At 44.5% G+C, this 26,096-nt stretch overlaps 1 protein-coding gene across 4 annotated transcripts in view; it reads right to left on the bottom strand.

The window, feature by feature from the left end:
- The window catches only part of MYO1E (myosin IE), a 451,378-nt gene that overhangs the window by 408,013 nt on the left and 17,269 nt on the right, over positions 1-26,096 (bottom strand). The gene's annotated exons all lie outside the window — the stretch shown is intronic.

Below are 26,096 nucleotides of genomic sequence, written 5' to 3'. Positions count from 1 at the left end.
GGTGGCGGTGTTCACCAGTTGCTTGAGGCCGAGGTTGGCGAGGTTGTCGAGCAGAGCGGTGGTGTTGGGGTCGTTGTTTTGTTCCAGATGGAAGTTGAGGTCGCCTAGGAGGATGTAGTCCGGCGAGGCGAGGGTGTGCGGGGAGACTAAGTCGGCGATGGAGTCGCTGAAAGGGGCGCGCGGCCCGGGAGGACGGTAGACGAGGGATCCTCTGAGGGTGGTCCTGGGATCGGTGTGAATCTGGAAATGCAGGTGTTCGGCGGCGAGGGGGGTGTCTTCGGTGGAGGTGGTGACGCTGATGGAGTCTTTGAAGCCGATGGCGATTGTTGAGTACAGTGCATTAGTGGAAGACAGGACCACAGTTTGAGCAGGGGAAAGGCACCCCCTGCAGGTGGGTGCAGAGAGGTACTGCACCTGCCACCAGGGAGGCGCTCAATCTGCCTCCCACCCAGTGGTGCTCTGGGAGGGAAGGACACTGACTGTGTGCCACCTCAATGTGTCATACAGATAGTAAGCCCCCCGATGGCTTCCTTGCCTGTGTATCACAACAGTAATAGAAAGCAGACACAGAGACAAAGGGGTTCCCTCATTTGCAAAGGCCATGCTCCTGCGCAACTGAGGCAATGACACATTTGATTGCACGGTCACAAAATGTGCTCCGGTGGGATCCACATTAAAGGAGGGGCTACACAAGCATCTGTGATAGGTAGGTCGTGCTGGGCCATGGACTGCTTTAAAAAATACTAAGATCAGGAGTGTGCCATGGAACCAGTGTTTCATAGCTAGCTAGCTAGCCACCTTGATGGTTGTGTTCTTCCCGAGATTGAATAGGATCGAGACGAAGATGCTCACATTATCCAGGGTGACAACAATGTACCTGGGGTGGCCAACTAAGAGGATGTTGTGGTACTCAACCCATCTCACGTCAGGGATAAGAATTGGGCCTTCAGTGGCATATGAAGGAAGGAGGTGGATTTTAATAATATTCTGTTGAGGAGTCTAGCTCTGACAGCTGTGGTTGGCAGCAACATTCTAGTGGCATGTCAGGCTGTGAATTCCAGCACAGTATACACATGGCATGTTTTTAAAAGCACATTAAATATTTAACCTCTTGATTGTGACAGGCCTTTCTTTGGCAGCGTGGCTAATAATAGCAGAAAGGCTGCTCTATTATTCATCCTACTCTGGTCTTAATGTGGCATGCAGTACAGTTATATGGAACGAGGGCTTTATCTGAGTAATGGATAAAGACCTGAGCATCAGGAGTGTTGCATCCTTCGCTCATGAGTGGAAACAAGCTGTGCACAGGAGTGATGGCAACCATACCACACAGGCTAAAAGGCGGCTTTCTTCGCAGATCACTGAGCGGTAGCGCCCCAAGAGAGTTGCCAACAAGGATCCTAATAACTCACCCTATACCCACGGAGATTTGCCAGCTTGGGTGCAGTAGATAAGGAGGTTTGGGAGCTCATAAGTGGGGACCAAACACCCACTGCCCTAATACCCGGCCCTCCCGTTTCATTGTTGTTGTTCGCCATCTTCACAGGAACAGAGGACTCCTGGATAACGGCAAGGAGTTACATATTGAAAGGACCCTTTGGCAGGTGGTCTCACTCAGTTTGTTGTTCCAGGCCAGAATGTGGAGGATGAAGGCTTTACCCCACTCGCGACACTGCCCCTGCCCGCCATACCATGCCTGGAGGGTGGTCTCCAACAAAGAAGGACCCTGCCACAGCTCTGCCTGACTGGCCTGCGGCTAAGCATCTCTTTTTTATTGATTAAAACAAATTGGAAGCAGACCGATATATTATTTGATATCCTGTTCTGTTATATTATGTGAACTGGTCTGCTCCTGTTTGGTGAAAGTATCCTGATCACTGAGACGTCTATGTACGATAGCGCCCTTTAATTGATGGGACCAGAGGGAATTGTCAAATCGCTAACATATTTGAGTCACGTGGTGTTTTCAATGCCTGGCAAGAGGAAGTACCTGCGAGGATGTTGGATGCCATCGCATGGCCTATGGGAGGCGTGCTGGACTGGAGAAAGGAGTTCTGCACAAAGTAGTTGGTGCGTGGCTGGTCGGTACAGTGTGATACCAAGCAAACGCAGGTGCAGTGACATACGTACTCAAGAAAGGGAAAAAAAAAAAAAAAAAAGCACAATTATTGGCTGTTGGAATCAAATGAAATGTATCAAATGAAACACAATGAGCATCGAATCTGCAATCAGATGTTGGTAAAGAACTTTGTGCCATCTCCATCATGGGTAATGGCACTCAAACCCTAGGGATTGCTATAGTAGGCGTTTCTTAACACCCCCTAAACCAAGGAACAGTAATTACAGTGAATGCACGTAATACGTGCTCCTGTCAATTTCAGAGCTGGCTATTCACATGTACAATGCTTCAGAAGTGTGGGCGGCGCGCTCAGGTAAGATCGGAATTCTGGCCGTGCCTTCGAAAGTTTGTTCGAGAGGAGCTTGACAAACTGGTGTTTGGATCTATCTCCCGGGGCGGCTCTCTGGTTTCTATTTGTTACTGGGGTGATTTTACGTTTTGTAACATCCAGGTCGGTCAGATTTTACACCCCAAATCGATACACAAACGCACATCCGCGCTCACACACGCACGTCTTTCAAGCGCTTTAAAAAGGTTATTTTCGGCACGTGCCTTTGATGCGCAGCTGCACAGGGTGAGATGTGCGAGACCGATGTCTTCCGTCCTTGCACGTGCTCCCTGCTGCTCCGCCTTCAGTCACCACAGCCCGGAAATGAAGACCTGCTCACACGCCCATCTCTGTGCTGCCTACAGACTAAAGATGCTCTTAATACCTCTCGAGTTGGTATCTCCTCGAAGGATCTACATATATACCGGTCCCTGCCTCTTCCTGGCAGTATTATCTCAACCACTCACGTTCCACCTACAGCAGCAGATTCACAAGCCCAGTACGAGAAGCCACAGAATATAGGAAGAAACAGCAGAGTGTGAGAAGCCACAGAAAAGATACTACCGAGTATGAGAAGCAGTAGACCTGACACAGCTGATTTTGAGAAGCCACGGAGTAAGAGAAGTGAGACAAAGGAGTTTGAGAAGCATAGAATATGAGAAGCCATTGAAAAGACTCAACAGAGAAAACATCCAACAATTAAAGATATTAGACTTAATTATCAAACAGAAGCACAGCCAAAAAAGATCCAGATGAATGCCAGACATGTAGAGAGTGATCAGTGTACTGAAAACCTCCAGAAAACATAAAACTAAGCAGATGTCTTGCCGCTCTACTTGGACAATGCTCACAACATTTTAGACATGAATAGGTTACTACGAGACATTGGGGTCGATTTACTTTACAATGCTGTATCTCCTTCGCAGGAGGTGCCTTAAGCAGGGGTTCACTAAGTCTAATGCGGCTAATGCACTATACGTGCTAGAGGACAGTCCGCAACAGCCACTCAACCACACTCAAAAGTGGACCTAAGAATGTCACAAGTTGGGGGAATCTAGAAGCATGTGTGGAAAGACATCTTACAGCCAGGCACATGTTGAAGCTGTTGTGGCCAACATGAAATTACGCATTCACATAAACTACAAAGAGGCTCATAGCTGCAGTCAACCACAGAAAGACAAGCACACAAAATAAATCTCAGACATTAACTTTAAGTTGACAAACTACATTCAAACAAATACATACCATGACAACAGTTAACACACTTGGAAACTAACCAAGCTGTTTGAAAGCACTCACTAGTGCAATTATTGACACCATACAAACAAACTTACAAATGCTGATGGGAAGAAGGTTAATTTTGTACCAAATTCAGCCTTGCAGGGGGGCAAACCAAACAGGTGGGTGATGAGTTATAAGACGCGGAAGTACAGTTCAAATATTCTTACATACACGGAAAAAAAATGGAAAGTCCGGTGGTCCAACCAGAGACGTTTTTAGGCATGGGCAAAGTGGGCTGTGGCCCTGGGCCCCAGCCTTTCAGGTGGCCCCTTGAAATGCAAGTTCAGTTCTGCAAACAGTCTTGCCCCCATGACCTTGAATAATTATTAAACAGATTGTTATAAATATGTTTTCCTTCAATTTATTTTTAATGTGGGTGATGTGTGTCTATTACAGACATTTGGCAGAGAGATGCTGTGTTTGATGTATGCCACATCCATGAAAAAAAGATTATTTTAGATCAAACAGAACCTTATATATGAGAAATGGAAGAGTGTGACAGATTATTTGCAGTGATATTCAGTGGGTTGAAAATGTTCAATTCCCTTAGCCTGTGCTTGACAGCAGATGCTAAAGATGGGTGCAATATGTTACTTATGTTTTCAGCTGGTATCTCTTTTTCCCAGGGACGAGGTTGTACCTCCCTATAAAGCCAACACCCACGTTCATGTTTTCTATAAATAGAACACACTCTGTTTACTGAAACTTGATTAGACTCAGAAGAAACAAGACTGAGAGGCTTTTCTGGGAAGTTTAGACCTGGCACCTCTGTGATGGAAACTCTTCCCTTCCAACCCCCAGATGATTCCACTCTGAGACCTACAACGTAATTTCCTTTACAATCCAGCCACTCGTATCGGGTCAAAAAGCATTGAACTAAATCACTTGGAAAGACGACTGTGGCCATTTTATTTGTGCTATTGTAAATACTACTTAATTTACTGTACTTCTATAGCGCCTGTGCAAATGAGAAGCCGTTGTATGGTCCTGCCTGGGGCTCCAAGCAGGACAATGACATCATAGACGTTACCAACAAAATAGGGGCCCAGCGCCCATTACACTTAGACCTCAGTGATGCTGGACTGATGACTGGGTTATGACAGTCCTATAGCAGGCTATGCTACCAGGACGGCTTCGGGGCACAGACCTTGAGAGTAGCGCAAACAGCCAAACTTTCAAATAGGATTTTGCATGGAACGTATCGCTTATTAATATCCTTGCTGCTAACAAGCAGCGATTTCCATACGGCGCATCAAAAACTTTAAAAGACTCTACCTACCTACTAACAAAGTTTTTTTGTTGCCCAAACAGGCTTAATTATAGCTACACTCCAGTTTCAAGATATTTAATTTTTGGACATTTCGGTGTGTATAGATATTTATTTTTCCTTGGCGTATTAGAATTGAACAGAAATTACTTTTAGACAGTGAAAAACAATAAACTTGTCATTAGTCTAATTCAACATCAATTTACCAGATAAATGTACACTTGGACTTTGATGTATGTAGGTTTTTAGGCAGTCCTTGTGCATAAACAATACACTTCCACAAAATAAATTAATTTTAGCACAAGCCCATGTGCACATCAGCAGCTACTTAAATTCAATCATTAAACGTTGGCCACATATAAACACCCTTTTCTGTCAGTTTGCAAAGTTATTGTACAAGCAGCCATGACTGGCAGTACGAAGAATCACCCAAAAGAAAAATCTAGATTTTGCATTTTCTGGGAAGCCACTTGTTTTCATCTGTATTAGTAAAAACTGAAAACCTGAAGCCTTACAGATTGAGATGGTTTTAAATGATAGAATTAAAGGCCCTGCTAATAGGAGGCTCAAATAAGGTACTCAGTGTCCTAAAATCACTCCTTCTGTCTCCATAAACAACACGAGGAATGTGCTTTTTTAGCCCACTTTTGTAAGAAGCAATGCTTTCTGTGTTCTGAACACACTGATATACTGAGTAAAAGTCGAGAAGAAACTGTTAGACAGCGCTCCCTTAGGGAAGAGAGGAAAAGACAATGCCCTGACCATGTTCTGTGGTCACCCATTTACAAGAGATTCTAATACCTGGTTTATAGAGGCTTGTGAGAGGGCAGAAAAGACCTCCAAACTTTCCTATGGCGTTATTTATCTATCTTTTCACATTTAGATTCCACTTACTTTTCATAAAGTGCTAAACTCTCCTAAGGCATCTCTAGTTGACATAATCCCACCCCCTTAATCTGGAAATCAGTGCAAGACTGTTACCGCTGTCCCCCAGGTGTCGGAAGTAATCTTGATGCCTGCAGCACGCACAATGGAAAACAAGTAAATGTTCAAATATATTAAGGACTTATTTTTTGACTCTCTCTTTCTTGTTTCTTCCCCTATGATTTGATTTATCCATTATTTATTCCATTCTTGCCTGGATAAAAACCTCTGTCTTATTCCTCTTTTCCTGTTCTTTCTTCCCTTGTCAAATCCATGGATGTTGGAATTCCCCAAGGTTTAGGACTTCCCCAGGGCTTTAAGTGGGTCGGGTCCCTCCGGGTCTCAGACTCGGTAGTAATTTAAAACGGACACTGAAACAGGCCACGTTCGGGCCCCTGTTTCCAGGTCCTTAACTTCTGATGCAAAAACACTGTTCAATTTCTGAACAATGAGTGTAAAAAATGTTAAGGTAATCCATGTCGTTCCCGCTAAAATTTCACATGCTTTACTTAATTCTTGCAGTTCCTATAAGTGTTTGCTTTTTTCCAGGATGTTGTATTGCAATTCTTTTTTTTTTTCCTGGCAGCATATTATACTCTTCTCTGGTGCATAATTTGAATTGAGTCGCTTCCAGGTGTTCATAAGGGGGCATAATTGAGCTGTGGCTGAAGGCAGTGCGAGTGCCTGTCATTGTCACAAAGGTGATCAAAATATGTGGTTATCCAATCATTGGCCTCTCTGGAAAGAGCGGAGAGCAATGGGTCACGCAGGCCAGCTGCAGTTGTGATTCTATGCATATGAGCGTCCATTGGGGTGGAGGGTGCAGGGGAGCGCTTGCCCTCTTGGCGTTAGGTACAACCTGGTGTGCAAGCTCACAGTGCAGCATACCAATATGGCCACCGCACCAGTACGGCCGCGGGCCCCGACAATATCAGTCCGGAACGCCTCCCTTGAAAAAATATATGTGGACGCCCATGATTTGTGGATAGCGTGAGAATTTTAGTATTGTATGTTTAATGCATGCCATTAATGATATAGGGCCTGTCCCTTCCAGGCACGCTTCACTTTTTTCATCCCACCTGAAGTCCTGGACTTCCTCTTTAGACTTCTCTATTGTCATAAGAGGACATGCAACAAGCCATTCAATCAGTATATGAAAGGCTATCTCCATCTCAAATAATAAAAAAAAAAATCTGTGGTATCTAAAAAGGACTCACACAGCCCCGTCCAATGTCCTGTGTGTTAATGTTTTCTGCTCCCACCGGGTCCCTTGTGTTATTTTTGGGTGTGGCCCATTAGGGCCGGCTTTAGAGTGATGCAACTGGCGCAGCTGCACCTGGCGCTGACTTTGGTGAGGGCGCTTTGTTTAAAAGCATGTTTACTTCCTTGTGCATCCAGCAGTTTTCAGGCAACATTAAAAATGTCAAGATAACTCTGGTGATTCATGTTCCTGCTGGTGAGAGATTTGAATTTTGCCTAGTGACAGTTCTGGCTCATAAGAAAGTAGCACAGAGCATTAATGTGCCTGCTGCAAAAAGCGTGTACCATGCAGATCACAGAACTGTGAGTGAACTACGAGTGGTGTTATAAAAAATTAAATGTATGCCAGAAAGAGGCTTTGGAGATATGAGGTGTACTGTTGTTGTTTACACATTTGTTTGAAGAGCAACGTCAGTGGGGGTTGCCACAGAGCAATTAGGGCAGAACAGAAGAGCACATGTAGTACCGCAGGGGGCTCCAACAGGTAGCTTTGGAGCACCCTGGAAGTAGCTCCCTGATCTGCACTTCAGAACTGTGTATAATTCAGAGGGTCTAGCCATTTTGAAGAAGGCAGCATTGGGTGTGTGAGGGCTCTTGCTTCTACTTATAGAAGTGCCTAGCTGACCTTTGGTTATCCCCTTGGAATAGTGTACCTAATTATTTTGCACTGACTGAATGTACAGGAGATGGAGCGAGGTCGGATGCCACAAACATTGGCATCCTTAAGGGATGCTGGAGAACATACTCAAGTTACTCTGCTGATCCCCGCTTGACCTCATGGCCACACGTTGAAATCATGTTAGCTTCTCATCCTCCTGAGGTCCATTAACTGAGTCAGTGAATTGGGTAAAAATAAACATTTGTTACTCATAGACTTGATATGCTACAGGATGGAGCTGTGCTTTATGGACAAATATCATTATTTACATTACTACTTCTTATGCCTGTGTGAAAATCTTCGACAAAAATATACTCAAATGTATTTGAAAAAACATTAAATGAAAAAAAGAAGACCCATGTCTGGGGCTCGTGTTGGTCAATGAACAACTTAATGCCTGAAGCCATAGTTGGCTACTACTGTAGTCACCTGAATGAAGGACCATATCCGATGGCCAATTCTAAATGATACTCCAATTTACTCCACTCTACGCCACTTTACTCCACTCTATACCACTTTCTGCTACACCACTCATCTCAATGACACTTTAATCTATTCTACGCTGCGCCACTCCACGCAACTTTACTCCACTCTGTGCTACACCACACTTTGACACTCTACTCTACGCCACTCCACTCTATGCCTCTCCACTGTTTGCCTCCTCACTCTACGACACAACACAGTATAACAGCTGTTCTTAACCTTTTGACTTCAGTGGACCCCTACTGAATCATTACTTGAATCCTGGACCCCACTGAGTCATTATTGGAAGTAGAGTACCCTCGGCCTAAACAATTTCCATGATTTGAACAACAGACAAATACAAAAACAAATATACACCAAACACATGCTCAAGATGCCTCTTCAAGCTTCTCACAGACACTGTACTCCACGACCTTTCACTCTATGATCCTCCATGACCCTCAGACACTCTACGACAGTCTATTCTATGGCATTCCACTCTACAACACTCCAAGCTATGGCACTCCACGTCACTTTACTCCACTCTAAGCCACTTCACGCTACAACACTCCACTTCACTCCACCTTTGCAGCACTCCATTCTATGCCCCCCTACCCCACACCAGGCCACTCTATTTCACTTCACCCTTCGACACCCCACTCTAAAAGACTCGGCAACACACCATTCCACTCTACTCCACCCCATTATGACTCTCCAATCTTTGTCCCTCCACTTTACTTCAGTCCACTCTACACCACTCGCTTCCACAACACTTTTCGTCCCTCCACACTACACCACGCCACTGAACTCCACTCCATGCTATGCTCTTTTTCAAGCAGCCTGCATCAATTAGCTATCTTTTTTAGAAGCACTTCCTTCCCTGCCTCCCACCGCAAGCATTAATGAACCTGGCTGTCTTTATTTCAGATGATCTGGTTTTGTGGAGCTGTTTTATGAAAAGCATTGACAGGCCAGGATTAATGATCAGGCACACACTGCTTCCGCTGTGGTGTGTGTTTTGTTCCATATTCAGCCCACAAGCTGTATGCTCCTCAGAAAGGTGTTTTGTCCAAAACCATAGAAGGCTGTGCCTCGGGATGGGGGAGCTGCAAGGTATAGAGAAAATGAATCAGTGATGTGGAGGGCCATGTAGACAGAAGATGCCCCCGATCTTGTCCATTTACACTAAAATGTTATCAATGAATAAATGTAACCAGTAGAAAACGCTCTTTCAGGTCTCTCTGGCAATGTTTTGTGGGGCCAAAGCGTATAAACTCTCATAAGCACTGTTCTGCAAAACAGACACTGTAATTCACAAAAAAATTAGCATTGAGCACAGCAGCCCTAAAAGTGACTCCTGCTTGTGATTAGCTACAGGCAGTGCCCCTGCCAATATTATCTCGGAGTGGGCCCCCAGGAAACAAGAGGCCTCTGGGTAGGTCCTTCAGCCAACAGGAACCTACCTATTCAGGGATGGACTATAAACAAAAACAAATACAAAAAAAAAAAAAAAAGTCAGCCCAGGGAAAAATACTTAATGCAGCCCCACAATGAAGAAGGCTACAAACTGAAGGGGCCCAAAGCGCTTTAATTGTTGGGTCATGGTAGACAGTTTCTCTCTGAAAACAACCACCGCACTGGAGAAAATTCCAGCGTGGCAGTAAGAGCCGTTCAGCCCTCTATATTTGTACCCTGGAAATCTGCAGGCAACCCTACCTCACAAGTACATTCAAACAGCGCAAACATTATAAATAGCAGTTATCTACAGCAAGGCAGGCAAGAGATAGTGAGTTTCTCTTAGACTAGGAGGACTCTCGCATTTTCACAACTGACTGCGCGTTTTCCACCCACGCCTGTTCCTACGAGCTGCCTCACCTCTGCAAAGGGCTCCCTCGCTTGACCGGGTAATGGAGACGGGCTGTAGCGCGTGGCAACAAGGACTCGACCGAGGAACACCGCCTGCCTCGGATAAGTGAGCGGCGCAGTCAACAAGGGCACTGATTGGAGGCGATATCAGTGTTTTATTTTGTGACTGAAAGAGCCGAGTTGTCTCCACGAACCTGATAATCTGATTGGCTCGTAAGAAGTCGGTTTTAGCCATAGAGATGGGGCAGGATTCTCACTCACTATCTCTAAACTCACAGGCGCAATCTTAGCACGAGCGGGGGGGGGGGGGGGCGAGAGCCACTGAAAGCTCCAGCCTGAAGCCTGGCTCTGGCTCAGCTTGAGGGCCTGTTGAAACGACAAGCCAATAACGAGCCGAGCTTTGCTGTGGCTTCTGCCTGCCACCCTCGCTCTACTCTGGACACGGTGTTATGGCCAGACCGGCCGACTCTGAAACATAGGGAACCAGGTTTGAGTCTCGGTTAGTTCTTTAAGTGAAAATATAGAAGTGCAGGTACTCACTACTCGGAGTAACTGTTTGCTCCTGAGAAGTGCTGGTACTATACCCATTAAATGTACTGCATTAGTGCCTTACAAATTAAGGAAGTGCAGGAACTCAGTACTGGACAGTACCTGCCCATTTAAAGCACTGGTCTCAGAGTTGGCTCAACATCTTGTTTTTTGCAGGTCGAGATAGAGCTATGTAAAAACAGCAGAAAAATGCACAGTGAGGTAAAAACAAAACACTAACCCAAGAAGAGACAAATACAAAACTGTACAAAGTAAAATCGTAAAACCTGGCTAGAACATGTCTTCCCCGCTTAAATTCTACAATTGTGGGCAAATATTTTATTTCACCCAAACTCCTTTCTCTTCATAATCTCGTATGAAACCACTTTCAAATCCATGAGTTCAGAAAAACAGCTGCAAAAAAGTTATTGTGCTTGATTAAATAGACTATATGTTGCGCCATATGAATCTGGGCCATACAAAGGGTTCACATGACAACTGCCGTGCCTTTTGGTTCCCTAATGGCACTATCACTTTTAATAAGTACTTAGTTCAAAGCTGTAATGTTAAATATTACTGTCAAAGCTTCCACATGTTAAAGAAGCACACTTTTTTGAATTTTGAGGAGACTTCATCATATTTTATGCAAACATTTGTAGGGCTTGGCTTGTACATGGGCTCTGAGAACCAATCCATATGCCCTTGGCTTGGCTCTCTTTTTTTATATGTTGGCTCGCCCTCCTCTACACGAACCAGGGGTGGTCCACTCTGCTTTCTTTGTAGGTGAAATGCAACGAAAAAATTTAATTGTGAAAGAGGAGCATAGCTACTATTGACAGAGCAGGTGTAGTGGCACCGGGCCCAGGGTGCTCAGGGGCCTATTAAACACTGATAACTGCTGTATTTTACTTCCCTAACAGCAGCCAAAGAGGCCAAATCTTTGCTTACACTAAGTCCCATGGTGGCATCTTCGCTACACTACTGCTGTGAAATATTTATGTAATTGTTAATTACAATTGTAAATTGTATTTCTATAGCACTTACTATCCGTGGATGAGTAGCATTCTACTCCATGACCCAAGATTACAGTTTAATAGTTAGTAGATTAATAATAAGTGCTTGCTTTTTCCCATGTAGATTAGTTGTGTTAAGTTTGTGTGTTTGATGTTCTGTATGTTTGGTAGAGTTTGGAGTAGGGGCGTATATTTTTAAGTAGCATGCCTTGCTTGTAAATCGCTTTGCTCACCTTAAAGGCTGTGCAATGATGAAACGCTCAAGGACATTATCATGTTTCTGAGTCACCAGCCACTGGGTGAGTGCTAACTTGTACAATAGAAGATTGAAATAAATGAGTGACTGTGCACTGAACAAAGGGGTTTAAGGAGTCCCTAAAAAAATAAAGATACCAGATTGAAGGAGACATGATTTTTCAGAGGAGGACCCTGGAGCTGGGACAACATGGAATGTTATGTGCAGATGTTATATATCCCTAATATATTTTGATACAATACAGATTTTTTACATGCCATTTATGAGACATTGAGTTATTGTTGAGAGGATGGAATCCTAGTCATGCAACAACCGCAATTCCTGTCAGGGTGAAACACAAGCAGACCCAAATTAACCTGAGCTCAACTCTCTTATAACTTGGCACAAAGCAGTGGGACTTAACTTACAGGCAATGTGTGAAGAAGTTATGCAGCACTTCAAACAGTAATAAAGCGAAAACATGACACAAGAAGAATCCCACACCAATCTAGGAAAACAGATTACATTGTAATAAATACCTTAAGAGAAAAATGACAGAAATCCAATTAGTAGAACCAGAGATATAAAAATGTTAAAGGTTTTGGAAATATGTAACACTTAGAAGCAAGAAGCACTGATTGCAGTTATCTGGTTGCAGTAGAAGGGTCCAAGTCACAAAGTCAGCTGACCTCGAAGAAGAACGGGCCGGATTTAGGAGACTGAATTCAGTCCGGTGTTAAAACTACCATGAGTCCTGGGTGTCAAGATGTGAAGTCCTTGCATTGGCCTGTATGGTACAGGCATCGTGGAGGTACGGAAGGGGGGGGCTTGCAGTGCAAGGTCCTATGTCAAGATGAGCCGCTCTGTGTCGGTGGATCTGCCGGTTAGGAGCTACATTGCGCTGCATCGAGGCCAATGAAGCTGCTGGTGCTGCAACTATTTGCATCGAGATGCATCAAGCTGGGCCAGTTGTCGGCATCGAGATGTGTCAAGCTATGCCGGTTGTTGCTGTGAAGACGTGTCACACTGGGTCGGTGCTAAGGAAGCCATCAAACAGAAGCTGCAATACGTGGTCCTGCATCAAGATGCATCAACCAAAGGAGCCTGTTGTGCCCCTATAGCTTAGGGCAGAAGGCTAGCCAACTAGCCCTTGGAGTCACTCCGGTGGTCCTCGGTTCAATATGTAGGTTCAGTCCTTCTTCCTCAGGCAGCAGGGAAGCAGAGCAGTCCTTCCTCTGAGTTTTCCACAGGTCCACAATTGATCTGAATAATTGGGTCTGAGGGTCCACTATTTATACCTAGTGCCTACTTTGAAGTGGGAGAGGCTTCTGGAGTTTCTCCCTACAGAGGGGTCTGGAATGTCTTGCCTCCCTGGTTTCAGTATGTCCAGAGGCACAATGGACGAGTGTGAAGTCCTTGTGTGTGAACTAAGTCAGTGCCTTTGAAGTGCAAGTGTGGTAGGTGACAGCTCCACCCCCATTCTGCCAATGATGACCCATCCTGCCAACACCCAGACCCTCTACTGTGATACTGTAGGGGAAAAATGCACAAAGGCCAACTGCCAACTACACCTAACCATGTAACAGGCACCAAATGGTTAGCTCAAAAAATGACAGCATTCTTTAAAATTACAATTCCTCAGACACCAAACATTACTCCCCTACATGTTCAAAATGAAAAGTTATAACTTATTATATGTAATACATAACCCAATGTTATCCTATGGCAGGGGTGTAGCTTGGTGTGTATGACTGATCGGCAGGGGGGAGCTTCAGATTTCCCAACAAGCACGCTAGGACATCTGGTAAAAACACACCATATGAGAAGCACGACACGAGGAGTGCTTAGTGGATAGTGGAAAGAAAGGAGTGCAGATTGTTAAATGCAATAGTGTTGAAAGTAATCAACTGATTTTAAGGCCACAAAACACAGGCGTGAGAGAGTGTATAGGCATGTAAAAATCCCAGATGAAATCCAATGGACACTTCACATAACCGGACTGAAAGCTCTTGTGCCCAACCATTTAGTAAGAATACATTGTTTAGGAGGGTGTAACATCCTAAAACACCCCTCGCCTAGGAGAAACGCCCCTGCCTATGGGAGAGGGAAGCCTTAAAAAACTGAAAAACTAAATTTGAGAGTTTGTCACTACTGGAACTTGTAAAACTTAAAAATACATGTTCAACTTTTTAAATATAATGTACTGTGTCATAGGGGCTGATTATGGCCTACCCTAGGGGTGACTTATAGGTATTAAAAAGGAAGGTTTAGGCCTGGCAAAAGGTTTAATTGTTGAAATAGTACCACCTTACTAGGGACATAAGTAAATCAAATATGGCAATTGGGTGTAAGCCAATTTTACCATGTTTAGAGGGAGAGATTAGCAGTGGTAAAGTGTGCAGTTTCCTAAGGCCAACAAACGCAAATTCAGCAAAACAGGAGGGGTGAAGGCAAAAGGTTTGGGGTGACCTTGCAGAGAGGGCCGGGTCCAACACCACATATACATCGTTTGCAGACATTTTCTTTTGCCCATGTTTTCCACATTCTACGCATCTCCCCAACAACTTATCCAGGATATGGGTTGTATCCGTGGATGATCTCCATGACAGAGCTGGCTTGCTATAGGCTACCAAGCTGTAAAGGTATGCTCACATGAGGCAATACCTCAATTTTTAGGCAGGCTTTGTAACATAAATGTGCTATTTTATTCACTAATTTATTCAACCAATTCACTGTGTGAGTGGCTCTGTCCAATGTGAAGAAGTGAGGAGATTGCAACACAGGGTGTTAACTCTATTTTTCAAAGTGGCAAATAAAGCGTGCAGATACTGTCTACCTGCTTACTTCTCCACGCCGTCCGCGGGGAGGTGTTTTCCCATTAGGGGAAGAGCAGACCTGTCAAGAGCGTAGGCTCGCCCTCACACACAGTACTGCTTTGTGTCATAGGCTAACATTGGCCGCAGGTCCACCAAATTGATGCTACATTAAGGCTACGACAGGTAGCTGCCTCATGGTGCTACCACGAGATGGCACCAAATTGCAACACATCTGCCCTTAAATGGCAAAGCTCTGGAAGAGGTGAGGCACTCAAGTGACTAAATCTGAAAACCTTTGCACTAGTGCTAATGCAGTGACTCTGCTCACATGTACCCGTACTGTCTCATTACAGAAAAGCAAGTCTGCTGCCAGGTGATTGTAACACAAATAGAAATGCAACAGCTTTGCTGATAACTGCCAGCACTATACAATTGAAGTACAGTTACCTTGCTGGCTATTTACTAACATTTCCAACTAAAGGTACAGCAGCCCTGCTGCCAATGTATTGTTATAGCCCTATTAAAAGACCAGAGCCTTGCTGGCAGCTGCCTGTCCTGTGCCATTGAGGGTACAGCACTTTTGCTGACAATTGCCTAAACTGTTCCAGTAGTGATCCACCAAAACACCTGGTGAAAAGTGTTAGTACTGCAGCATTACAAATAGAACAGACCCGGTACCAATGCAGGTGCTCTCAAAAGATATCAAACATTGGCAAAACCAATAGGTCTTGGGTTGAAAAGGCACAGCTATTGGCTTTGCCAATGTTTTTTGTGTGCCAGTCGCCTGTGTCATGATGCATGTGCACATCTGGGCACTGTCAGACAATCAGTTTCCATAAAAGGAAACCTGTTGTCCAGTTGATGTTCTCGTGGGGGGAAATATTTGAAAGTTAAGGGACGGTTGTAAAAAACGCCAGTTGAGAGCCGGCTGTTTGATGGGCTTGGTGTTTGCATGTCTGCTCCGGTATCTGAGGTATGTGAAACATTACCTGCTGCCAGAAGTACTGCTTCCGTACAGCTTACAAAACCTATTCCAAGATGGCTGCTGATGTGTGCTTGTGACGCTTCTGGGTCCATGCACTGTGAGTTTACTAAGTCATACGGCTGCGGTAGAGCGGTAAATTAAAAGTAAAATAAAGTGACAATATGTCTGCCAGGATAAAAAAGTAAAACAGCGGCCTGGTAGTACTTTGAAGCTGCTGAGCACTCATCAAAATAAATAAAAATAAATAATACAAAACTGAAATGGAGAGCATTTCATGATAATAAAAGGAGCTGGTCAGCACAAGAAAACGGCACAGGTGGGCAAGGAAACCAGAGGGGTGCTGTTTAATGGTGGTGGCAGCAGGAACGTCATTCAGGAGCTTCTGGAACCAGAACATATAAGCGGCTCTAAAAATTCAAGTGCCTACCTGCATGCAAATCTTACCATCATAACACAAGACTGAGACATATTGCTAGAAAAAAAAGTCTCATCAAAGCAGCATGGGAAGGATACAAATGCTCTACTTAGAACACTGAGACTGAAATGCCTAGGTTGGGACAAACACAAGAATAAGGAGGAGAGCCACTGACTCAAGAGCAGACACCTGAGATAGACATCAAAGCCATCCAATCATTAGCAAGGGGCTGACCCAGAGCCCGCTCCATGTATTTCACAAGTACTGTGAACAACACGTCCGCCAACACACAGCTGAAAATGTCTGTAGCGGAGACTTAAGATGTTCATTTATTTGGAGTTTGGTAACATCTGCCTTTTACTAGCCTAGAACATTTCTAAACATAGTCTGCTCTAAACCCAGTGGATGTAATAATACATCCACATCAGGTATGTCTTCCATGGAGCCTCGTCTATATTACAGGGACCATTCGGTGAATGATTACATATTCAGTTGCAAAACTCAAACATCATCCAACAAAGACACTTTCTAGAATTTCTATTATTAGTAATCGTCATTGGAGCAGGAGTGCATAAATAGGACTGCTATGTATGGTTCATGGACTGCTGTTTAGAGGAGCAGATGGGAAGCAAAGCTTCTCACTGTTACTGTCACAAAGGAATTTCAGGCCACGCTGACAGGGCTCTCAAAGAGCCAATTAGTGTACAGGGGCTTGAGGGGCGGCAGGACACCAGATGTGATACAGGGCAGTGGCCGAGGAGGTTGAGAACAAGTTTGGTTTGAAAGCAGGAGCAGATGATTTAGAGTTTCATACACAACATAAAATTATAGATGGGTAAAAAGTGAACATTCGGGATGTTTTTCACATCAGGATTCTGAGTGACATCACTGACTACTCACGCTTTGTTCTCGTTGTGTATTTCATGTCAGTCAGAACCCCTCAGTGAAAAACATTCCCAGAGACAATTTAAGGAAGCAGCAAAGTGGGATCTGACCCAGGGCCACAGCCTTTCAGGTGGGGGGGACATGATACAGCCAGCTCTGTTCTGCAGAGGGTATTGCCATGATGACCTTTAATAATACTTAAACAGACTGTTTTAAATTCTGTTTCCTTTAGTTTATTTTTAATGTGGGTGATGTGTGGGAGTCTATTACATACCTTTTGAAGAGAAATGTGTTTGTTTCATGCAGCATCCATGAAAAGTTTCTTTTTATATTAAAACAGGACCTCACATATGAGAAATGGGCGGGTGTCACAGAGATTATCTGCAGTAATATTAGTGAGCAGCTGCTGCGTTACAATATTTTACAATATTCGCTATCCCTGAAGATTAGATGTAAACACATTTAGAATTTGGAGGATATCTGCATGTGCACTTTCAGTGACCTGGCCAAAGAGAGATTGAAAAAGATGAAATGAGATCGGAAATTCAAGGCTCTTTCCAACAAGAGACCCCAAAATGTGCTTGGCATAGGCCCCCCCAAAACCTTTAAGATGTCACCGAGCATCCCCTTATTCAGAGCCCCATCTATAATTACATGGTATTATTTTCATTTTACAGAAAAGCCTTTTAAACCAGTAAGGTGTACAGGGTGAACTCATGCACCTGATAAGGTATGGTCACCAGTAGCATACAATCATGAAAAATTAGGGTATGAAGGCTTAAAGCATAGGGGCCCAATTATCAAAAAAAAGAAATCAAAACACAAAATTGAGAAATATGTTGGATAAAACTGGCCCTTATCCAGGAGTAATAATCTCTGCAGTGTGTGTTTAATACATATCACGGTTCTGTCAGCGGACTTAATAAAATAACTGAAATCACACTCGGAGCTCCGGCAGACAAAGGAGGCATTAATATCTTCTGCTTGCCGCAAGGCCTGTGATGGGCTCTTCACACAGGTGAAGCCAAGCTGCCAGACTGAAGAAAGGGCTCTGTTCAGGGAGGCTCCCTCGAGTCGTCTCAGAAATTGTAAATTTAAATCTCTGGAATCCAAGTTAAGACCACACGTATTACTGAGCAGGGTCTATGGATCAAAGCTTGACAGGGACAAGGCAGCCAGGAGTGGCTACCAGGGAAAAGATGCATGTGACAAATCATGGGAGCATAGGAAGAGAGTACTAATAAGCAGTGGCGGCTCATCCGCTATGACGGAGAAGTGTTGTCACCCTGCCAGCAGCAGCTCCAAAAATTTGACAATAAAATGATAATAAAATTTTTTCATTATTGTTTCAATTTTATAGGGGTTGGGCCATGGGGGATGACAGGCAGGGAGGGGGAGTGGTGTGCACTCCCCTCAGTGCGCATGTGTGTTTGGCCGGCCGTCTCTGGACACCAGTGCTCTGAGCTGTCTCCAAACCGAGCTGCGTTGCTGGGTTGGATACAGAAGCCACAGGCTCCCAATTTGCCTGGGAGTACAAAGCTGGAACTCTCAGGCCAATCCTAACACTGCTCTCATGCTGCCAGCAGCATGAGAGCAGAATTAAGATTGGCCGCAGGCTAGGAGCCTGTGCCTTTTTGCTGTACAGACCGGAAGTGCGGTGGTGCGATTGGGGTGGGGGGGTCGGAGAGGAGGGAAGGTAAGTTTATTTTTTTAGTTTTTGTTTTGTTCAACCCCCTGCCCCCACCCTGCTGTTTTGCCCCACCGCCAGCCGCGACTAATAATGTTGGGGTGCCAGTGATTAGGCGAGAGGAGGAATGTGATGACATGGCATGGATGTAAGGAGACAGAAACGATTGGAGATGGGTGAATGAAAGGTCAGAGGAAGACAAGGAGGACACCATGGGACATGGGGCACGTGAAAGGAGCAGCTAGTGGAAGAACATATACAGATAGAAGGCATGGGCTGGGAAGTTAGCAAAGTCACATGACACACATGAAGGAAAACAATGTGAGACAGGCCCTTCAACTGGATGAAGGAGCGGGTCGAAAAGGGTATTGGCCAATAAAGATAGGGAAAAGGTAACTGAATGGTTACAGAAGAGAATTTAGAGGAGAATGGAGGTCAGAACAAAAATGGTAGAGATAGAAAGAAGATATGTGAGTGAAGTACAAGGGTATTTCCGATGTCTACTAGGTGCAGTCGAGCAGGGGATGAACAGGTGACCTGCCTGAGGCATCGAAAGAGACCTGATGATTTAGACAAGTTGAAAGAGACTTAAACCTTGAAAGAGCAATCTTGAGGCGTGTTCCACCCCAGAGTGGAATAGTTCAGACAGAACATCTTTATTGTCTGGCGCCACAACCAGGCTCCTTCTGAGAAGACTGCAGGATCTAACACTGCAGAGAGGAGATCCGTGCTTAATGAGAGAGAGAGAGAGAATGCCACAGCTCATAATTTTTCTTATGAGGCCCCCACCCACTTTATGAGGGCCCCACCCACTCTCACCACTGGTGCCACCCACTCCCTGTAGAGACACTGCCCAACGCCTTCAGTGTTTTTATTACCTGCCTGGCAAGTTGTTGAGTAGGGGTGGGAGAGAGAAAGTGTTTTAATTTTAATTTGGCATCATTAATGTTGTGCTTGTGCTTCACCCAACAGAATAAGCCCTTAGATGTTTGCCAAAACCTAATGAAGACGGTGCACACTCTGGTCAGGTGAGCTCTGCAGAATGTCGCTTAGCATGTGAAGTCAGTGGCCTCTGGTGACCTTCGGAAATGACGGGTAACACAGGCCCTAAAATGCCGCGAGCAACACCTGCTTTTGTGAATGCGGTTTCTGGTGGGCTTTCCTCATGAAAAAAAAGTTTTAAAATGGGATTAAATAGCGCTTTTCAACGCATAGTGATCAATTTAAGTCACTAAAATGTCAAAGGCTCTGTAAGGGCCCTCATTGGGTGTTTTCGTACTTTGAAATGGTGATAGATCACCATACTCCCCAATCAAAATATGAGTTCATCTGTGTGACCCCGTTGAGCCTGATTTCAGTGATGTTTCTCCTACCAAGCGCTTTAAACTTAACACTCATGTCCCTGTAAATGTCTCACTCACTTGTCTTTTCCGCACAAACTAGTCTGACTTGGCCTACACCTTGCTTGTATCCCCTAAGGTAAACAAATACTCTCTCACTCATTGGCCATATTGAAGGGACAATAGTGTTTTGTTTGGTGTCTATGAATCTGCCCTAACGCGTATATCGCCCCAGAACCCTGCTGCCCACACAATGTGTAACTTTGGTTCATTGTACTTAAGCCTTGCAAAAGTATTTGTGGTCTTAATTATAGAACAGTGAATGCTAGACAAGCTTCATACTCAGGAGCTGTTACTTAATTTGACTGCGGTTTACTTCCAACTTTATATCAAAGGGATATTTGTGTTTACAAGGAATGTGAGCTAGTCTTGTATAACCTTTGCGTAGGCTGTTTTAACTCCAAGCCTGGCCAGAGCTCCCACCACAATCCAGGAGGTGAAAAAATGTCAGTTCCATTAGGACACTCTTTTGACACCCTAAAAGTTCCACTGACTGCTCAGCAGCTCTTTTGCCACAACACCCTTCGAGTCCCAGCCAGCCGTGACACCATCCAATGTCCCTGGCACTCCATGGCACGCTGAGAAGTTCCACCACTGTGGTTACACCCTGAAAGGTAATGTCCTAAAAGCAACTTGGCCCTATCATAATAGCTTAACAACGCCATGACACCCTAGGAGGTCATGTGAGGCCTCTCTACTGGCAGGACACCCTGCAAGGTATTTGGCCCTGCAGAGAAACCACCGGCACCCCTTGTCTCCTACCCCTATCATGGTGTCTCTGGACCTTCTGTGACACTATGAGGTCTCTGGTCCCGTATAAGCACTCGCAATGTTCCCAGCTGTGTTGTGACACATTGGCATTTATTCGCTTATTTTTCAGCTTTATATAGCATGGGCTTTGCCTGAATAGGTGTCATAGGGCTTTACATAAATAGTGATGATACCTAAGCACTTTATGTTTGTTACATTGTACTTTGGTGAGTACGGGTTACAATCAACATAGGTAAACCCTTATTCCAAATGATTCGAGTAAAAGCAGGTCCAAAACTGTATGATGCGAAGTACCTATAGTCAGTATCCCACATAAAAAAAAGAGAGCTATGGGTGATACTCTGCTGTACACCATCCACGATTAAACTCAAACTCACAAAACAGCAAGGAAGCTGGTCTATTTCTTATCCTTAGTGCAGTAACAGGACTTCACCCTTGGGAACCAAAAGACAAAAGATTTGGATGGAAACACCTCACCCACATTATAGTGACATGCTTCATCATTGGCTAGTCCGTCCCACCATGTTAACATAAGGCTATAATACTTCTGTGTTAACCCAAGGTAATATTTTTATTTGATGGGTACACCGGGCAGGAATAAAATAAAAATCAGGATGCTACTGCAAGCTTGTGTCTCAGACATCCTTTCTAATTGCAACTTGTATTAGAAATAAAAGGTATTACCTAGGGTTGCACAGAGGCTGTTTGATTAAGTTACCTGGACCCCTTATATGGACAGAAGAAGTTATTCTGTTCTCCCTCTCGCCGAGGTTGAGGCCATCATGTTGATATTGTCTTAACATGGTAGGGCAGACTAGCGAATGATGAAGCATGCCTACTACAGTCATCCACTGAAGGGCTCAGCTCTTCAGAATTTTATAACTGGACAAGGAACTAGGTTCCTGGCAGTGATGTGGCATGCCGTAGGGGCCTAACCTTTACAAACATTGAGATACCTGGCCCTTCTGTGACACCCAGCAACCGTCTATTAAAGCAGACATTGGAGATGCCTTCATTGATCAGAAACAAAGTGCTTTATGCTTCAGCTACCTAATTAACCATGGCAGAGTTTGGAGCTCACGTTAATGGAGCAAGCGCTCAATGTGTAGACGAGATCACCCCTTCTAGCAGATACTAAATCCAGCACTCGGGTACTTGCTCTCTAACCAGAATCAGTAAGTGCGCTCATCAATTAGATACCCACCACAATCAGCAGAAGGATTATAAGGGGGGAAAGAATGAAACTTCACAGCAGCTGAAATACTATCCTACTTGCTGGGCAGACTGGATCAAAACGGAACATTCTGGTACTTGCAATAATTCAACCCCTGTCCCGTCCGCACCATCATCTGTCGATGTCCGGGCTGGGGTACACAGAGCAGCTGGTCACTGGTCCATTGGACCCAGGTTGAGTAATCTTCACTCCGGTGTGCAGCCGCCAGGTTGGGTCGGAGAGACAGATTAGGCAAGGATGCAGAGTGGACAGGCAGAAGACTGGTAGCCTTCAGCAGGGCTGCAGAACAAAGCAATAGAAACACTGTCAAGGCATCATTGACGTGGGCAGAGAAATGGTACTAGGGCGGCTTGTGCAGTGTTGCCCACGTTATGCCCCACTTACGAGCCAAACACAGTATTAAATTAATCAATACAAGTTGGAAGGCACAAGGTCACAACTGCCCGCAGTGATCCGTTTTGAAGGATCATGGGAATTACATGGGCCCTTTTTTTAATTTTTTAGGACAAGGTACCATGTGTTTGGCTCTACATCCACAATGTGAATGCTTTCCTGGGCCTGGGCATGTACGGAGGGACAGAACGGGCAGTTTTTGGAAATTACTGAGATCATTGGCATTGCTGCATGCAGGATGGATGGAAAAGTGACTGGTGCCCCCACCAGGAAAAGCAACTATTACCATAGCGTCTCCATGGTTTATCCTCGAGTCTCAAGTGCTTGGGTCAAATTCCTGGGTTTTAGTGTGAAAAGTTATTGCTCTGGGTCATCACTGTTACAAGTGAATACACCTTAAATTTTTAAATCAGAAAGAAGGTGTTTCATGATAGCTACAAGATAAGCAATTTCCATGTCATATGAAATAATAAAAAAGGCACAGGAAAAGGGATTCACTGTAAAGTGCAACGGCACCAGCTGCATTGTCGAGAGATACAAAGAAGTGATGACCTTGGCACTAAATTGATGAGTAGTCTGTAAAAGCGCCTACCACTGGCTGCTAATCCTGACAGCTTTGACGGGCAAGGGAACGTAGGCACAGAAAGGTGTTTGTTTCGGATGGATCTTGCAAAGTAGTCACATGAGGAAGCCAGGATTAAATCCCGGCTCCACAATCAGCAGACACTAGATCACATCTCCTTCTTAAGTGGACAATTCTATTTTAGGCAAGGGTGCAAGCTCTGGAACAAACACTTAAGATAATGGGTTGATTATGGCAATTATCATTGTAATGTAAACATGCACTCCCCAACGACCTGCTAGTGGTGCACACCTAAACTACAAACATAAAGACGCATAGAGTGCATAAAAAGAAGCTCAACAAGTGTATCTGCAATTATAGGAAATGGGTAGATACGATGTAGGCAATCCCTTTAAGCGCTTTTTACTCGTAAAATTAATTGTTCTCTTTATATTGCAACATCGCATTTAGGTGTGTCATATGTCAGATACCACTTCCCGTACTTTCACCTATATTGCAGACTGTCATTTGTAATTAAGTGGTTACAGAAACGCTGCAACACACAAATATTTGGCCTTCTACAAGCTCATCAAATCAAGCATTCGTTTGTCTGTTCATATAATACACAAAACATACCAAATAAAATACATTCAGGAAAAAAAATGCATGCAGATATGACGAAAAGGAAATCCACAGAAACAACGCCTGACAGCCAATGGCATTAAAAACAAAGAGGATATACCGGTGGCGTCACCAGTATTTTAAACATACGAAATCTGTAAAAGTCCGCACTCCCGATTTAGAAGTTTATCCCCAAATAATTGCCCAGTATCCGTCGCAAGCAACCCCCCCCACCCCAGGGTTTTGATCTAATCCAATTATAAAATACTAAATCAGGGCTCGCCCGTGCAGTACTCTCGTGCCCTAAAAGCTTCACGGATGAAAAGATCGGAGATTTAAATATGGTGCTTGTGAGCAAGTTCAAGAACACAGGGCTTTCAATGCAATGACGTCATCGTTTAATGTTGCACATTCTCACTGCTGCACCGTCAGCAGCTTGGGATTGGATGACCATAAAGTCCGCTTTCAGAAGCTTGGAGCGGGATGACGATAGGCCCCACAATCCGCAGCCTGGAGTAGGATGGGCATACAGTCCTAGATGCAGCGGCGGCTGCAGCATAACTCAAGGAGAGGGCCTAGGGGTGTGGGGGGCGGAGAGGAGGTGAAAATTAAAAAAAACAAAAAAACAATAACACACACTTACCTCGATTCCTCCATCCCTCCTGCCTCGCTCGTCGCTCCTCGTGTTGTCACAGCATTCACTGCTGGGATGCCAGCACAGGCTCCTCATGCAATCCTGGCGCTGCTTTCTTGGTAAACTTAGCATGAAAGCAGCACCAGGATTGGTCCGAGCGGCACGGACTGCCGCTCAGGCACAACTCTGGGGCCTATGCAATTTCTCCAGCCCAGCTGTTAAATACAGCCGGGCTGGAGAAACCTAGGTGCGCATGTGTGTTTAGCCGGCCTGAGACAGCCGGCAAAACACACATGTGCACTTAGTGCACACCACTTTTCCTCCCACCTCCCGTGGCCCAACCCCACCCCTCCCTGCACTGCTGGCTGAACCAGCAGCCAAAAAATAAAATGACTATAATTTTTTTTCTGCTACCGGCTCAGCCAGTGGGGGCGACACTCCTTCACCATAGAGAAGGAGCCGTCCCTGCCTAGACAGCAGTTCCAAGCCAGCTTCTCTGTAAGATCCTAAGCTCCTTTGATGTGCAAGACTTCTTTGGTGCAGAATCCACTCTATGGTTTGAATGTGGGGTTTCAATGGTTGTTGGTAACTCTTTCACAATAGACTAGATCCTAGATCTTCTGACGTAATTCGTATCCACATTGTGTTAACTATTGCATTTTGGAGAAGCTTGTCACCAGACAAGTTGGCATGTTTTCAAATCATGAATTACATGAATGCACTTTAGCTGACAGCACTAGCCAGGTTATGTTACAGTGTTCGTACTTCAGTAAGAAATGTCTCATATCCCTATACAATTACAGGTATAGCTGACAGAAGAGATAACAGCATTGGCTTGTAGATCCAGTAGCTGTGATGTATCCAAAACAACTTTCAGGATCATGCATGGCCCAAGTTGGTCAATATGTCTTGGAAGTGAAACCGAGTTAGGTCTATAAGGAAAATTCAATATTTGTGACTCCGAGGCATAACAATTCTGTCCTTGTCGGCTGTCAGAGTATTTGGTACCTCTTTCATCTTCTTTCTGTGGTTTCCCAAGATTACCATAGGTACAATGGCATCAGTGATGTATATATGATCCACCATGCTGATGTAAGTGATACCTAACTGGCTATATCTGATAGCTCAATCCAGTGGATCCAATAGTTAATTCTGATGTATGTGCTATCCACTGCAGTGTATCTGAATGCCTCTTCAAATGCATTTGACAACCCTAGTCTGATACATGTGATAGTCCACTGAAATGTATCTGATAGGTCATTGTGATAAATAGAATAGCCCACATCTTTCTTTACGTTAGAACGAACAACTGTGAGTGAAACTCCCTCGCTCCAGATATCAAGATACCGGCTTCGCCTCTATAGCTCCCTGTGTCAGTCTGAACTAGAGCCTAAAGAACTGATGAAAATTATTACAGTGCTAGTTCTGACCCACTGAAACCCACTGTGGTGGCAGGATCTGGCTTCAAGGACATCAACCACTGCTGAAACATCCACAGAAGTCAACAGGTTACAAGCTCCATTAACAGTTAAATGGAATTGTTAATTAAATGTTCATTTTAGAGTGGTAACACCTAAAGGGCTGCCTGCATCCTATGAAGGTGAAAGTTAGATTGGGTCTAGGGTATTTTCTTTTGATTGACTGGAGAACCCTGCTTTGAGGTTGAGCTTAAACATTACTGTAGGTTGGTTACAGGCTGGAAAATAGTTGATGTTTGGGATTCTTAGTTATTGTTTTGTTTTTTTACGACTG

Source organism: Pleurodeles waltl, chromosome 3_1 (assembly GCF_031143425.1).
Source record: "Pleurodeles waltl isolate 20211129_DDA chromosome 3_1, aPleWal1.hap1.20221129, whole genome shotgun sequence".
Classification (NCBI taxonomy): Eukaryota; Metazoa; Chordata; class Amphibia; order Caudata; family Salamandridae; genus Pleurodeles; species Pleurodeles waltl.
Note: the sequence above shows the minus strand (reverse complement) of the source record. Positions and strands in the feature narration are given on the sequence as shown.